Source organism: Gopherus flavomarginatus, chromosome 4 (assembly GCF_025201925.1).
Source record: "Gopherus flavomarginatus isolate rGopFla2 chromosome 4, rGopFla2.mat.asm, whole genome shotgun sequence".
In the NCBI taxonomy this organism is placed as follows: Eukaryota; Metazoa; Chordata; order Testudines; family Testudinidae; genus Gopherus; species Gopherus flavomarginatus.
In genome coordinates, this window is record NC_066620.1 from 152,392,872 (window position 1) to 152,410,440 (window position 17,569).

Genomic DNA, 17,569 nt, shown 5'->3' on the forward strand with positions numbered 1-17,569 from the left:
ACTGGGGTTGAACTCAGTCCACTATGACTAGTTTGTAAGGATGCCCCAAATTTACTGCTACCTCTTTGTGAGCAAAGATCCTATTTAATAACGTACTTGCAAATAATTCATTAATACCTCTAGTCCCAGTTTCTTTTTTCCAAACACATGAAGAGAAACTTGATGGTTTGTGAGATGTTCAGTGTTGTTTTCATAGGATGAAATCCGGGTATAACTGAAGTCAGTGGAAAAACACCCATTAACTTCTATGGCATCTGGATTTGACCTGTAGTTACTTTATCCTGTATTTTTTTCATTTTAGTATAAAAGCTGATGTGAAAACTGGACTTTCAACCAAAGTGAATTTTGATTTTTGGCTATTTTAATGTGGTTCTTTGAGTGGTTGCACATATGTTCCACTAGGTGTGTGGATGCCCAACACACTGGGGTCAGAGAGTTTTCTGCAGTGACTTCAAAACATTGTCTATGCAGCTATTTTTTAGAGTGCTAGTGCAAACTCTGCTATCCAAGTCTGCGGCCGTGGGTTGGGAGGCTCGCTCCCACTCATTACAAAATGCTGTGTAGACATACCCTGTGTCATCCTGGCAATGTATCTTTTTAGCTGCATCTCTAATCACTGAAATTAGTCTATTTTTTAAAATATATTTATGTCTAGTCCATAGGATAACAGTGAAAAATAAACACAGTTTCCCTTCGTGTAGGGGACCTTTGAGTAACTCACTTGCATTGATATAAAAATTTGGCAGCATTTCTTTTTCAGTAAATTGATGGCGACCTTTAAGTTCTTTCTTGATGTTTATTAATCTCTTACTTAATGCAAAGTTACAGTATGTCCAGTAATACTCTCAGAAACAATCTCAACTGTAATGTAATAAAAGGTTATTTCTGCTTCATTTCTAACTCATGGGTATCAGGAATTCAGGTAAATCTAAATAAAATAACATAAGCATATATCAGTTCAATCTCAGTCTTACCATAACAGATAATTTTTTATTAACACAAACATAGCACTGAAAACAATCTTTGACCAAGTTATGGTTTGCTCTTTTTTTGGTTAAAAAAAATTACTTGATATCAAAGTCTGTCCTATGAATTCATAGCTTTCAACTTCTCATTTGTAGTAACTTGTGTAACCCTTCTGCTAGGCCGAGTTGATAGCAGCAAGGGCCGGGTTCAGTACATAGGGGTCCCCTCCCAACAACGTAACACAAAACCAGCTTGAGCCCCCGCCCAGTGACCTGGGAAAATCTTACACGCACCCCGGGCACCTCAAAGAGGCAACACTTCCCCTCTCGCAAGCACAGAGTCTCAGTGTAGCAGAAAATGTTTAATAACATGAGGTAAATGACATCAGCATTAAATTGGGAAAATACCACAACTAGAGTTCATAGACCAAACCATGAGCAAAGACCCACCCCAGCAAATTGGGCCATGTCCTTTCCCTTTGGTTTTTGAGTCCAGTAACCCTAGAATCACCCAAAGTCCCAAAAGTCCAACAACCCAAAAGTCTCTGTCCCTAGTCAGTGCAGCCTCAGAGTTCAAAAGTTTATCTGCAGAGTTTTAACCCCCTCCCCCCCCGCTTGGGTGGAAATGGGGGAAATGGGGGGCACACGGAGTGTTTAGGGGCACCTTATGTGGTCCAAGTCTGACTGCCCCGCCTCTCCGTGGGGTTCTGCTGCAGCCTTCACCACAAACTGCTCCGCTCTACCAGCCGCTCCGCTCCTCCAGCCATCCCGAGAGCCATTCCAGCCGTCCCCGCAAACTGCTCAGCTCTGCTCTGCTCACTGTTCTGCAGGCTGCTCCAACTGTCCCACAAACTACTCCACTCTGCCAGCCACTCTGCTCCACCAGCCGTCCAGCAAACTGCTCGTCTCTGCTCTGCCAGCCGCTTAGCAATATATCTTCAGGCTCCCCCACTAGTTAACACAGACCATTTCAGTTCTTAGTGATTTCAGCTTGTAGTAGGGGAGCCCCAGTGCTGGTGCACCATTGGCCCAAAGTGAATTCAGCTCAGCAGCCTGTAACTAGACTCCTGTTTTAGAATATCAGTTTAAAAATTGTGATAACCCTAGTGTCATAAACAGATAGTTAAGGGTTAATGTCTCTTTTGCCTGTAAAGGGTTAACAAACAGGGAACCCAACACCTGACCAGAGGACCAATCAGGTAACAAAATAGTTTCAAATCTCGGTGGAGGGAAGCCTTTGTTTGTGGTTTTTGGGTTTGGCTTTGTTCTCGGGGTCCTGGAAGGGACTAGACAGGCAACTAGTTTTCTTGCCAATCTCCCTGCTACGGTCTCTTATATATTCAGAATAGTGAGTACTTTAGTAAGAAAGGCGGTTATAGTCTTTTGATTGTTTCTGTATTTGCAAATGTGTAGTTTGCTGGAAGTATTTCAAATTGTATTTTGCTGGGGGGAGACTTCTTTATAGTGTCTATAAGCTGACAGACCCTGTAACTTTTACCATCTAAAGTACAGAGACAACTTTTACTTTTTTTCTTTCTTTTTATTAAAAGTTTTGCTTTTAAGACCTATCTGATTTTTTCCCCTTATTGAGGCTCAAGGGAACTGAGTCTGTACTCACCAGGGAATTGGTAGAGAGAAGGGAAAGGTGAATTTCCTCTTTGTTTTAGATTCATGGAGTTTGAATCTGTATTGCCTCTGGGTGAAGGGAAAAGAGGACTGGGGGGGGAAGGTAACATTCCTCTCTGTGTGATGATTCAAGGAGTTTGAATCACGGTGATCTCCTGGTGTACCCAGGGCGGGAAAGAGCTGGGAGGGAGGAAGGAGTGGGAAGGGAAATGGTTTATTCCCCTTTGTTGTGAGACTCAAGAAATTTAGGTCTTGGGGTCCCCAGGGAAGGTTTTTGGGGGGACCAGAGTGTATCAGGCACTGGAATTCCTGATTGGTGGCAGCTTATCAGATCTAAGCGGTAATTAAGCTTAAAGGATTCATGCTAGTACCCCAACTTTTGGACTCTAAGGTTAGATTGGGGAAAGATACCATGATACCTAGGCCCTGGGTTAAAGTAATTATTTTACTGTTTTTCATGGAGCTTCCGTCTGGTGCGTATTGGTTTGGTTGTTTAAGTGACAGAATATTTCTTAAATGGCCCTGCAGATGATTTTTATAAAACCTATGTTATATAGGAATATTTACAAGAAAGAACATCAACAAATACGCACATAAAATATACATGTAACCATACATAGGTGTAGTGTTATATTCAGTGATGGACACAGGTACTTGTGCAGTATTGCAGTATACTGAAAGAGCCACAAATAGTTGGTTTTTGGATAAAGGAGGGTATTTTGTGAAGAATTGCAATATGGAGGTAAATACATAGGTGTTATATATTAAGTATTCAAAGGAGAAAGTGGCATTTTTTAGATAAAATACAGCGTAGTTTGAGCTTGGAGTTGTTACTGTGTGTCTGTTTCTTGCACATTACATGTTGTTCATTGGTTAAACGCCAATACTCTTCAAGCCTGGTGTTTAATCATCTAATTTGAATACTGTTACACATTTCATTTTTCTTATATTTTGTTCACCTGCATTATGATTGTAGAATTTTCTCTTGTGAACCATGGAATGAGAGTGCATTTCCTGGCTCATATTAATATTCTAACAGCCTAAATAATTTTTGTTGTATTATACATTTTAGGGGAGTGCTCCGTAGGGCTTAATAGACTTGTTGTTGTCCAAAACCTGAAAATGTTGATTGAGAAACGCTGCCCTGTATCTAATGGGAGTTGTAGACTGCCCTAATGCACTACATCTTCCTTCTTGCTGAATTGCTGAGATGCATCATGGGAGATGTAGTTTGGCCAGGGATTCCAGTCCAGAGAGGAGAATGGGGCATGAGGCAGCCTAGTATACTTTCCAAATCAAAATTTTTCAGTTTGGGGATTTTTTGTAGTGATGTGTTTTGTTTTGACAAAAAGTCTTTTTTATTTTTCCTGTGGAAAGCTGGCAAAAAAATTGTCTATTTGAAAACTCAATTTTCAATCCAAAAATAGTTTCAATGGAAAATTTTCATCCAACCTTAATAATCTACTGTACCTGCCCACATCCTCTTCAGCAAAAGTTGAAACTGCTTGAATATATTTAATATTTTATTATGAAAGTGTAGAATAATTAGTTTCTATTGGAATTCTACCAGTGTTTGTGAGTAGTAAATTATGGAAAATATCTGTTCAGAAATCTTCTTTTGTGGCACCCTGAAATTCTATTTTCTGTTTTTCATGTATGTGTTGTGATTTATCTTTCTTAACATTATTCAGAACTGCATAGAGAATGGCAATTTTTCCTATAGATCTGCTTTTCAGAATCATTAGTTTGTTTTCAAACTGGATTACTATTCTGGTGTGGAGGCAGCTATTACTGATGGTCTCATTCCACAATATTTGTATTACAGTAATGTCAGAGTCCTCAGTCTGAATGATGGCCGTTGTCATGTTTGGGGCCCCATTGTATGCTTAACACAACATCATGGTCCTATTCCTTGAATAACTTACATTTTAGAGAGACAGATGACATACCAAGAGTTGGGGAAAGGAATACAATCATATGTAGTTCTTATATACCTACGCATTTTTCTTATTTTTCTAAATAGTTAAAGTAAATGCCAGTTATTCACATCTGGCCCTCAGTGTACCCATCGTTATGTATTAATACTTTGCATTCATATATGTGGAATCTTATGTCCATTAAGATAAATATGGATTTAATGTATCCTGGATGTTAAAACAAGCCACAGGGAAGATCCGTTGTCAGCAATAAAAATGTTAATAGAAACCACTACTGGATACAAAACTCTTTACTGTAGCACAGGTTTTGGAATACTATGTTGTATTTGGAAACCACATGTTCTGTTTAATCTTCTGTGGTGGTTTGCTTGTCAACCTGTACCTGCCTTTTGGCTGTTTTATTTCTCCACAAAGTTCCTTATCTTCTATTCAAATTTCTATCTGTGAGCTAAATCTAAGTTTTCTAAGTTGTCTTTTCTTCTTTGAGTATGTACAGTATATAACTCTATATGAACTCATATAGTATGAGTGTGTGTATGTGTATATATATACACACACATACATACTATATATGAGTTCATATAGAGTTACAGATATTAAATGCAAAAAAATAACATTAAGACTAGTAAGCTCGCCTATTTAGGAGTATGTTTTGTAATATGGTTCAGTCTTCAAAAATGGCTTCCTTCTCCTCATGCAGAGCTTGGGAATGATGCTGAGGTAGAACCCACGGCTCTGAGAAGAAGTGAGTAATGTGGAATTAGCGTGGTATCAGATTGATCTGTTTTGTTTTAATGAGAAAACTTAGCAAGGTCCAAAGGGATCTTGTGCCATTAAGTTTTTCTCACAATACTCACAAAATTGAATTTGTTTGCCAAAATAATATATAATTATTCTTAATGTCTTTGAAAGTGAACATCTAGGAGATTTTAGAAATCATTTCCTCAATTAAGAATGTAACATCAAAAAGGTATCGATATTTTAATTTAAGAAAATATAAATTTCTTAAATACATTTCACATAATTTTGAGAATGTAACTTTAATATGGCATAATCTTATGGTTACTATGGGCTACATTGTCATTCTTCATCTAGCCTTTAGCCAGGGTGGCATGTCATCAGGGTCATAAACCTGGGTGTCATCTTCAACACAGACTTCTCTCTAGGTCCTCACTTCCAGGCTTTGTCTTAAGTCTTTCAGATTCTTTCTAAATAAGAATTAAGATATTACCTTTTCTATCCATTCATGCAGCTAAAACTCCTGTCCAAGCTCTCATCATCTCACGTCTTGATTATTACAACATCCTCTTCTCTAGTCTTGAAAAATTCAATCTTGTTTTGTTCATATCCATTCAAAATACTCCCATAAAGATAATTTTCCTAGCTGGTTGCTTTGACCATATCACCCTTCTCTTTGCATCCCCCCAGTGGCTTCCTGTTCGTCATCACATCAAACATAAATATCATAGGATGGCTAGCCCCTTTAAGTGACATGGTTCCACTCCCACCTGTGAGATGCTTAACTCACCTCTACAGGGGGAGAGAGTTAATGTCACATGACAGTTGAGTCATGTGGCTAAATGAATCCTGTAGGAGTAGATAAGAGAGACTGTGAAGGTGAGGGGAGAGGAGACCTTGAGTCCTGTCCAAAGAGAAGTAGGAAGGCCTAGGAGTTGCTGCTCTCAAACGAAGTGTAGAGAACTAGTAACAGCTAGCAAGGCTGGAATGTAAGGAAAGACATGGCTAAAGAGTGAGTCTCGTTAGGAAGTTTTGTTTCCCTTTTGAACTCTGTTAATAAACCAGACCAAAAGAAGAGAGGATTGTTACTGTGTGCGTAAAAGACTTTGAGAGTTACTAAGAAGCCCAAGAGGGGAAACTGAGGCAATGGCTAGCTTGAAGCCAGACCAGGTAGGTTATGAGGCTACGGTAAGCTACTTATCTTCAGTTTTAAAGCCTTTCACAACCTATTCCCAACCAAGCTATCATCTTTCATTCAGTATTGAAAGTTTGACCCCCATCTCCAATCATTTATGATGGCAGCCTCCACCCACTTTGTAAATTTTAAAATGAGCACCTTCATGCTTTCTCCCATTCTGACCCTCATGCTTGGGAGGATCTTGCCATAAACATATGCAGCACCACTTCATTGTTCTTCAAATCCCTCCTTAAATTTCTCCTTTCCTGTGATCCCTACCAGAAAATTGACAGCAGTTATGCTGTTGGCATGCTCAGGCCACTGCGTATCATACTGAACAATCTTGTATTATTGTTTTCTTGTACAGAAGATTCCACCTAATAGCCACCTAGTTAATAACAACTTTGCTTTAATGGAAACATTTTGCTTGGAACCAATACTGTCCAATTGACTACAATGTTAATTAGTCCAGATATTGGCATCAGGCTTGCCATTTACAGGCAATTTTTTTTTGGGTATGCATCCACATAGGCCTCCAGTACTCCTTGTTGAAAGCCCAGCTACAGGCAGGTTTGCAGAATTGTAGCCAGGTATGGAAGTGCTGGGACATATGGAGACTGGGTGCCAGTGTAGGCTGTGGGGAGACGGCTGCTGCTTCATGGAGGGGTTGCGAATAACTGGAATCTAATAATTCCGTCTATTGTCTCTTGTCTTACTGTGAGCTCTTTGGAGTTGGGTCTTGGGACCATCTTTTTCTTTTGTGTTTGTAGAGTTTCTAACACAGTGGGGTCCTGGTCCATGTGTAGGGCTCCTAGGCGCTAGAATAATTCTAATTAGTAGTAGTAATAACATAGTTATGCTAGCCCAGGAACAGTCCGGGGAAATAATTGTGATTCTGAGAGTCGCAACCTGTCCTAAGAGAACAATCCATCTTGAGAATAGCTACTGAAGTGTCCAATGTCTTCATACATATTTTAGAATACTGAAGACTTCCGCCTCCTGAGATTCTGGATTAACTTTTGTTTTGCCTAACATATACGAAAATACTGTAATATGCTACTTTTTTTAAAGCATGTACACTTGTTGTGTTTTATTATGTTCTCTTTAAGCCCCTTTCAAGCTTGTACTTTCTGCTTAAATGTGCTTTGTTCTTGGTGGTCTTCAGTCTTTTTCTTTCACTCAGAAGAAAGGCTAGACATAATATGTCATTTAAATAGTTACCTTTTGTTAAGGCAGCCACCCTGTTAATTTAATACTATATTTTAGCTTTCTTAAAGTGAAACAAAGTCACCATCACCTTTATATCAATACAGTGCCAAAAGAGGAGCTGGGTTTCTTCACCATATTTAGTGGTGTGAACTGCATCGTCTCTCACTTATAAATGTGGAAGGTTATTTGCTGTTCTTTATGATGGTATTCTGGAAGGAATGCATTACATCACCTCTCTTGTTTTCATTTGGATGCCCCTTCCCATACGTAATTCATTGTTCAGCGCTCAATAACCACATGCACGTCAGCAATTTTATTAACTAAACAACTCATACATCAGCAAAAGTTTTCATGTCTTAAAACAAGTCTGCTTTTAAAGAATATTTTCTGATTTACTGGATTTTCAGCAAGTCATGTTTATAAACTAACTTATTTTTTTTAATTATATGCATTTTTATTAACATACAGTGGACGGTTTTTCTTCTATAAAGCAAAGCAACAGATATTTTATGTTTACATTATTATTTAACAATTTGAATAGCTGTCCCTCTTTTGATCTGAAATAAGAATGAAAGATGTCTTGATCTGTATTTCCTTGAAATAATAAGAAAATATATATATGTTTTTAGATGGCTTATTTTCTACTCTTTAATGAGCAGACAAAAAGCTTAATAAACTTTAAGTTAAGGTTGCTGCTATTGTTGTATAACCAAGAAATGTTGCAGTTAAAAAAAAACCTCAATTTTTTAAAGGAGCAATTAAAGGATGGTAGGTAAAAATTCAAATAGACTTACTGTTCATACTCTTTTTACATGTGTACAGTGGTTTAAAAATCACATTGCATTGTTCCAAAACCAAGGTAAACTCTATTCTTATATCCCTGAGTAGCTTCAGCCTGAGGCCAGAAACCCTTTTACATTCATCCTCATATCCAACTTCATATGCCTTTCCCATATAGGCTATAAATCCCTCATAAACCAGTAATTCATATATGGGTTACAGATCCCACTGCAGACTCTTTCAGTTCATCCACCCATTATTAATCGTAAACACCAACATCTTGCCAATTACTCTCACCCTTTTTTTTTTCTGAAATGGTGCGCTTTGTTTGTTTTCTTTCTTTGTTTGAAGTATAAAAAAAATTGCTCAAGCTAGTTTTGAGATACAAGTCAGTAAAAACTACCTTGAATGTGGAAACACTTGGTGGTAGCTCCATATTTAAGATTGTTATTAAGAGTCCATTATAAGGGTAAGGATGGTCTTGTCACTGGACTTGGACTCAAGAGACCTTAGTTCAGTTCCTGGATCCATCATAAACTTCCTGTATGATCTTGAGTGTGTCACTTAATATTTGCCTCAGTTTTTATCTGTAAAATTGAGATATTAATATTTCCCACACTGACTAGGATGCTATGAGAATAAAAAACATGTTTTATTTGTTTTAATATTAGTATTTTACAAACATGGTAGTAAATCGTGTTGTTCCTGTAGTATATAAGTAAATCTCTGTTGCATAATGTTCTTCATGAATTTTAAGGTAATCTCATTCCTACCTCAGGTGTGCTGAACAGACACCAGTAATTTGTGGTTACCTCATCTTGCTGTCTATTTAAAAACTTTTTATATTGTCATTTTATCTGGGATAAGTATTGCTGCCATCTGCATTTCTATTTATTTTGCTTCCTAAGCCCTTAGGAAATTTGAGGACAATAAGAAGGGAAGAGGCACTTCAAATTGTAAGACTTGCCCCACAGTATTTTCCTTCTCCAGATACTTTTTATGGTATAATTTATTTCTGTACATTAGCTACTATGAAGGGAAAGAAACTGTATTATATTAAATTTTATTAGCGTTCAGGCTTGGATCAGAAGCTCACCTTCTTTGCATATGTAGTACCAAAAAAGATAAGTTTCTGATGCAAGTTAAACCTTATTGAATTGGGTTTGGTGATTTTGTGGTCCATTGTACTGGAAATACAATTATTTACGTGTTATGACAGAATAGCATATAACTTTTCCAGAGACTTGATTAATGTGAATGTTAGGAACTTCAAAAGACTTTTTGGGACAATGCGTGTAAAGTGGATTTCCTAGGAAATACCTGAGTGGGGTGAGGGGAATGCAAGTGACCCACTTAGAATCCACCCTTTTGAAGCTACGACCTGGGAGGGAAAAGCTATTGCCAACTGATTACTTGCTCCTGGAAAACTCCAGATCAGAGACCCCTGACCTTTATAAAGAGTGGTCTTAACAAGCTATGATTGTACATGTTCTGAGCTGTAACTATGGGTATGTCTACACTGCGGGATTATTCCCATTTTACATAAACCGGTTTTATAAAACAGATTGTATAAAGTCGAGTGCACGCGGCCACACTAAACACATTAATTCGGCGGTGTGCGTCCATGGTCCGAGGCTAGCGTCGATTTCCGGAGCGTTGCACTGTGGGAGCTATTCCATAGCTATCCCATAGTTCCCGCAGTCTCCCCCGCCCCTTAGAATTCTGGGTTGAGAGCCCAGCGGCTGATGGGGCAAAAATCATTGTTGCGGGTGGTTCTGGGTAAATGTCGTCAGTCATTCCTTCCTCTTGGAAAGCAACGGCAGACAATCATTTCGCGCCCTTTTTCCCTGGTTTGCCCTGGCAGACGCCATAGCATGGCAACCATGGAAGCCATTCAGCCTTTTTTTTATAGTCACCGTATGTGTACTGGATGCTGCGGACAGAGGCGATACGCCAGCGCTACACTGCAGCATTCATTTGCATGATAGCAGAGATGATTACCAGTCATTCTGTACCGTCTGCTGCCAGTGTAATTTGGCAATGTGATGACGGTTATCTGTCCTTCTGTGCTGTCTGTTGCTATCATGGGTGCCCCTGGCTGAGATCGGCCGGGGGCGCAAAAGCAAAACTGGGAATGACTCCCCAAGTCAATCCCTCCTTTATGGTTTCTAAAAATAGAGTCAGTCCTGCCTAGAATATGGGGCAAATGTACTAAAGAAGCAGTGTATCAGAGAGTACAGCTGCTCCGTGTCAGATCCTGCAGAAATGATGAGCTACTTGCCATTCACGGGGGATGCCCCTGCAACAACCCCACTCGTTGCATCCCTTCTCCCCAAACCTTCCTGGGCTACCGTGGCAGTGACCCCCCCATTTGTGTCATGAAGTAATAAAGAATGCAGAAATAAGAAACTGAGTTTTTAGTGAGATAAAATGAGGGGGAGGCAGCCTCCCGGTGCTATGATAGTCCAGGCAGGACATTAAGCAGTGTTGCGGAGAGGAGCCCAGCATCCCACTGCTATAATAGTCCAGGCAGTACAGAATCTTTTCTTTTCACATGAAAGGGAGGGGGCTGATTGAAGCTCAGCTCCCAGTTGCTATGATGAAGACGGTTACCAGCCGTTCTGTACCATCTACTGGGAATGACCGGGAGTCATTCCTATTTTTACCCAGGCGCCCCCAGCCGACCTTACCTGAGGCAAGCCAGGAGCACTCACGGGCTGATGGTGACAACGGATATCAGTCATATTGTACCATCTGCCACCAGGGAGGGGAGAGGAGCAGATACTGCTCTTCACTGCTGCAGCATCGCATCTACCAGCAGCATTCAGTAGACATAGGGTGACATTGAAAGAAGTCAAGAAACGATTTCTTTCCCTTTTCTTTCATTGGGGGGAGGAGAGTAAATTGACGAGCTATTCCCTGAACCACGCCGGACGATGTGTTTGACCTACAGGCATTGGGAGCTCAGCCAAGAATGCAAATACTTTTCGGAGACTGCTGCGGTCTGTGGGATAGCTGGAGTCCTCAGTACCCCCTCCCTTCCTCCATGAGCATCCATTTGAGTCTCTGGCTTCCCGTTATGCTTGTCACGCAGCACTGTGTAGCCTGTAGATTTTTTTTTTCAAACGCTTTGGCATTTCGTCTTCTGTAACGGAGCTTTGATAGAACAGATTTGTCTCCCCATACAGCAATCAGATTCAGTATCTCCCATATGGTCCATGCTGGAGCTCTTTTTGGATTTGGGACTGCATTGCTACCTGTGCTGATCAGAGCTCCACGCTGGGCAAACAGGAAATGAAAATCAAAATTTCGTGGGGCTTTTCCTGTTTACCTGGCCACTGCATCCGAGCTGAGATTGCTGTCCAGAGCGGTCACAGTGGTGCACTGTGGGATACCGCCCGGAGGCCAATACCGTCGATTTGCGGCCACACTAACCCTAATCCGATATGGTAATACCGATTTTAGCGCTACTCCTCTCATTGGGGAGGAGTACAGAAACCAATTTAAAGAGCCCTTTATATCGATATAAAGGGCCTCATAGTGTGGATGGGTACAGCGTTAAATCGGTTTAACGCTGCTAAAATCGGTTTAAACGTGTAGTGTAGACCAGGCCTTTGATGAACTTGTGACCACAGAAGAGATCCCTTGAGTGAGGGTTGAAGGATTACTCCGCCAGAGCCTATGTTAGGAGTTGGACGATGTCTTATTAGCGTGCATGTAGGTTCTTTTATTGTTTTTAATGTATTTTCTCTGTAGTACTTTTACCTTAATAAAATACGCTTGCATACAAAAGAGCTGTGTGGTACCTTCTAAGTATAGCAATTACACCTGTTATAACTGACTGTGAAGAGGAAGCAAACATTCTCTTCTGGGAATAACACAGAGAAGACAGGAAATGGTGCAGCCAGGAAATACTGTACTCAGAAGGGAGACACAGGTCTCCATCTAAGAAAGGCAATGGCTGGAAAGCTGAAAGCCTGAGAGTGGGAGCCCGTGGTGGACCACTGAGAGGAAATACTGGTGCATTTGCCTAAACTGTGACACACACTGTACTTGCGTATTGATAACAGAAATGCAAAGATTGAATAAGCAAGATGAGCTAAATGATGGTTATAAGTTTTTGACCATATGAGATACACACATTTTTATGTATTCATAAACAAAAGCATTTTAAGATGAAGTTAAGGTTAAGAGCATATTCCAGTAACTTATGGGTAAAATAATTCCAGGGATGTTGTAATTACCTGAAAACCAAGCATTTTAGAGTTGCATAATTAAACATCACTCTACTCCGCAGTGATACCATTCAACAGCCATACAATTATGTTTAATTCATTTTAGTATTTGTGGATTCAGATGAGAGGAAACTAATTTATAAAGACATATTAGGTATTTTCATATTTTTTTTTCTCATGGGGCCACCAGGAGCCTCCCCAAGAGGCCCTGAGAGCCCAGCAGAGTATCTAAGCTCAACCAAGAATAAATCTTTGTTACGTGTGTGTACAGTGCCTACGTTAGTGCAGTCCTGGGTTCTAGGCTATACTGCAATAAAATAAATATAATAATTGGGAGATCAAGCTTCGCTGAGGGCAAGGCACATGAGTGAGAATCTAAGCGCCCACTGAGGAGCATCTAACCTTTACAGAGGTGAGGTCAGGCATAGCCAACTAAAGCTCAGGGGCGTCTGTCTACAGTGAGTGGAGTTGAGTTTGTGGGTGGAGATTTAAGAGTATTAATATTTATTTTCCCCAAATTTAAACCCCTATCACAAGTGCAAGGCTTTTGTATTTTTTTTAACAATATAAGGTTCGTAACATTTTCCTTTAGGGCAAATTCACATGTGTTCCAAATTTCATTTAAAAATATGCACAGATTTGCAAAGTGAAAATTGGCAATTTTGTGTTTTGAAATATTTTAATCCTGTGTGTGCCTTTTTCTGATGTGCCAGCGGAAAGGACTCTCTTATAATCTTTTCCTTATGTGTTACTTATAAAATTAATTTTACGTGAATACAAATATACTATGGTTTGAAAAACATTTTAGAATCTAAGTGCTGGCAGAAGCTTGAAGCATATTGCTGTTCAGCTATTATCCCAAGCTACCGATGGATTAAAAGTTGCTATTGCTCAGAAAGCAGCTGTTCTTCAGTGGAGCAGAAGCATTTTAGAATAAGAAGTATTTTTATTTCCAAATCTCAATTTATTACTGAAGACTTTAAAATTTTGCTTTGAGCTGGCATTGAGGATTTGTTGCAATCAACGGCCCTGCACCTTTAAGCATGGGAATAGTGCTTTCTGGCTGGGGAGGGGAGGGAGATGATAACTGCTGCAAAAGGGTCAGTATGGTTGCTGATTCATCCGCTAGGAATGCAGGATTTTAAAGGGGCAGCCCTGGGCCTGAAGTAGGGTTGCCAACCCTCCAGGATTGTCCTGGAGTCTCCCAGAGTCGGCACCCATGTCCTGGTGACTGTTGAAGGCAACCAGGGAGATTTTAATAGGATATTTTAAGAAAATGACATTACATCATGATGGGGAAAAAAATCTCCCAGAATAGCTTGACTTAGAATTGGCAACCCTAGCGTGAAGCCTCCCTTTTACATGGAACAGTCTGAAGCAGATTGCTGGCGCCTCCTTGTGGTGGATGTCCAGTGCGGGTACTCCATAGGAAAGGTATACAGTGACCGGATAAATGGCTTGCAAAAGGACTTAAAAAAGGTTTTTGTTAGAGGAACGAATGAGGAGCTGTTGAGGACTCCTATGATTGGTATGACGGGAATCAACCCCCCATTCTTATAACCCACCTTAACCCTCCTATGAGGGGAGTGGATGGTAAGGTCCCAGCAATAAATTTGCTGGAGGCACCTGGGTGGAAAAAAGAGAGGGAGCTGGTAAAAGCCCCTGGGTAATTACAGAAAAAAACATGGGGTTACCTGCACTGTACTCGTTTTTTTATCTGCCAGATTGTCCCAGACATCTAATAATAAAGTTGCTGCCTGATTAAACCCATGTCAAATGACTCCTGCACTACTTTCGGTATAGCCAAACAAGCTGTATGATGTGTCATGGGAGACAAAGATTTAGATCTCTCGCTCAGTAGGTTGCAGTTCAGGCTGGAGGAATGTGACAGTCTGTAACTACTTGTACTCCTTCTGATGACCCATTGATGTAGAAGGTTTAATGATTAGCGTCATCCTCGTGTGGGCTTTATTTAACAGCTGTGATAGAAGGAAGAGGACAATTTCTGTATGGGACTTATTGTTGTATTGGGTGGTGTGATAAGTGTTTGATTAACTAACAATTAAAATGATCAGATTTCTTTCCTTTTTTACTATTCCTTGTGTGCTTAAATACTGTTTTATATTATTTATACAGAAACAATTTGTTATAGTCACATACTCTGTCAAAGTCTTTGTCTATTGTTTGCTCAGTGATTATATGATTAAATTTTATAAGAAATGCCATTGGCATATAGACAACCATTTATTTTCGGTTTGAATGTATAAAGGTGTCATACTTCCTAAAATTGTGCCTGATGAAATGTTGCTCTGACACCACCATTTTTTATATGTTCCACGTTCCAACTGAAATTACAGGTGTTTGTAGAAGTGGCATTATCCCTATTGTTGTAGAAAGATATAATTAGGAGATTTCTCTGAGCTTCCCAAACAGAATGTAACATATTTGTCTTTTACTATTTGTTCAAAATCAAAGATTTAAATATGCCTCTTTCATCTCACTAGTTACTCCATTAGATATGACTTTGGGTCCGTATGCTACAACACATACTATATCTAATGAATGCAGCAAATTCCTCCTTGCCTCCTGATTTATGCACCAGAGATTCCCTAAATTCTATGGCAAAATGGGAATTATGTGGCAATGTTATTCTATTACAAAATTATTTAATAACTTGTTGTGGCTCCTAAAATAGAGGAGCAAAATGCAGTGGTAAAGCGGGTTGAAGTGCTGTCTTTAAGGCAGAGAAGGAAAGCTTTATAGGGCTGTTATGAAAGCTTTACCAGTGGAAAGCTGAGCTTCGTGGGGTTTATCAGATTGGCAAAAGGAGAGTCTTTGTAGACTGAAAAAAGACTTGTGGCACCTTATGCTGAAATAAATTTGTTAGTCTCTAAGTTGCCACAAGTACGCCTGTTCTTTTTGTGGATACAGACTAACATGGCTGCTACTCTGAAATCTGTCTTTGTAGACATGAGACAGGAGTCTGGAGGAAGCTGGGAGAGGCTTCCAAAAGGAGGTAGCTGTCAAGTGAGGCTGCTAAGTGGTACAGGAATGAAGCTCCAACTTGCAGAGCTAAGGAGCTACCCATGTTGGCTACATTTTTCTGTCACACTACTCCGAAGGCACACAAGAATTAGGTAGTTCTGCATCTGCATGGCTTGTGAGACTTCTATACCAGTGACCTCTTCTTGCAAGGCTCCTGCTATTACTTCTAAGACCATGTGTCAGACTTTTCTGGCCTCATACTGCTACATGCTGGTCCTGCTCCCCGGTCTCCCAAATGGCCACATGCTCAGGATGCATCTGATTGCCATATTTGAGGTTGGAAAGGAATTCCCACGAGGTCAAGTTCGGCAGAGACCCTGGGAGGGTTTTGCTCTTAAAATCATAGGTGGTCAAGCTAAGGAATCGGAAGATGCAAAATGTTGGCTGTATGTAGCACAGAGAGATGTGTTATGTCTTTGCACAAATGGCCATATATGGTACATTTGCAGTCACACAATTGTGTTTATAAAAAAGAGTCCTGGATATACCAACTTGATTTTGGGGAAGGGACAATTTAGCAAATATGACCTATATGGTGCCTTAAGGTTAAAAATATTTTATTCACACTATTGTTTGGAATAGTTCAGGATTTTTTCAGAGTACTTCGGAGGTCTTGTTTGATTCCTACAAATTTTTGCAGGCTCCTGTAGAAAGATGGAAATGCATAGACACTCTGCATGAGCTTTGTCATACACCACAGATGGCAACTGTCATATAATTATGCCAGATGCCTTGATTCAGTGTCCACTTAATACACACTAATATGACACAGCCTGTAGCTCTGTAGGTTATCCAACTATGCACCATAGTGGTACAGTCTTCTCTATTGCACGTAGGGTGCAGTTACTTTTCAGATTGACACAAGTCATGTAGAACACTGACCTTCTGGCTGCTTTCTCTCTTTATGTGTACTGTTTTGAAAAAAAAAAATATTTTGGCAATACTGTATGAGAAAATAGACCTTTCTTTCTCTTTTCTAAGCTGCTAAATAACTTTGTAATATTAAAAAACTGTGATCTGAATGGTAACTTTTTATTGTCGATGTTAAGCACAGACTAAAAAGAGCTCTCTATTCAGAAGAAGCACGTTAATATACGTAGCATGCCAGTATGGAACTGGGAAAAGAACAATTTCATTTTAGCTAGTAAAATCTCCTCCTGATCTTAGCAAAACATTTACTGTAGTGCAACATATTGCAGTCACTATTTAATACAGTTGTCTTTTAATGTTTAAATTCTTTGCACAAGGCACTTAAGAGTCCTGTACCTAATCTTTTCTGCACACAGATCCCAGTGTTCGCACAATCTTCTGTGCATTTCCTTGGGATTGCTGCTAGTTCAGTATTCCACTCTGCCAATATTGAAAACCCATGAATTTCTAAGAGTGCTTTTTAGAACTACAGTGCATTTAAAATATAGTATCTGCATACAGTAATGAGGAAAGCACTTACTTTTCTCCATATGAGCAGGGCTGCCTGAGGGCGGGGGGCAAGTGGGGCAACTTGCCCCAAGCCCTGGGCCCAGGAGGGGCCCCCACAAGAATAAAGTATTCTATAGTATTGCAACTTTTTTTTTAAGGGAGGGGGCCCCTAAAATTGCTTTGCCCCAGACCCCCTGTATCCTCTGGGCAGCCCTGCATATGAGCAATGCACAACTGGCACTACAAATTCAGACTAAACTGAACATCCTTGCCCTGTCCCCTTCCTTGCATCTTTGCCCCTGTCCCGTCCCTTCCCTGAAGCCCCATCCCCCGCTCACTCCATCCCCCCTCCCTCTGTTGCTTGTGCTCCCCCACCTTCACTCACTTGCTCTGGGACGGAGTTTGGGAGTGGGAGGGGGCTCAGGGCTGTGGCAGAAG

The 17,569-nt window shown here is 40.2% G+C and overlaps 1 protein-coding gene across 2 annotated transcripts in view; it reads left to right on the plus strand.

Moving 5' to 3' along the window:
* Positions 1 to 17,569, plus strand: part of ME1 (malic enzyme 1) — a 367,704-nt gene that overhangs the window by 166,991 nt on the left and 183,144 nt on the right. The window lies entirely within an intron of this gene.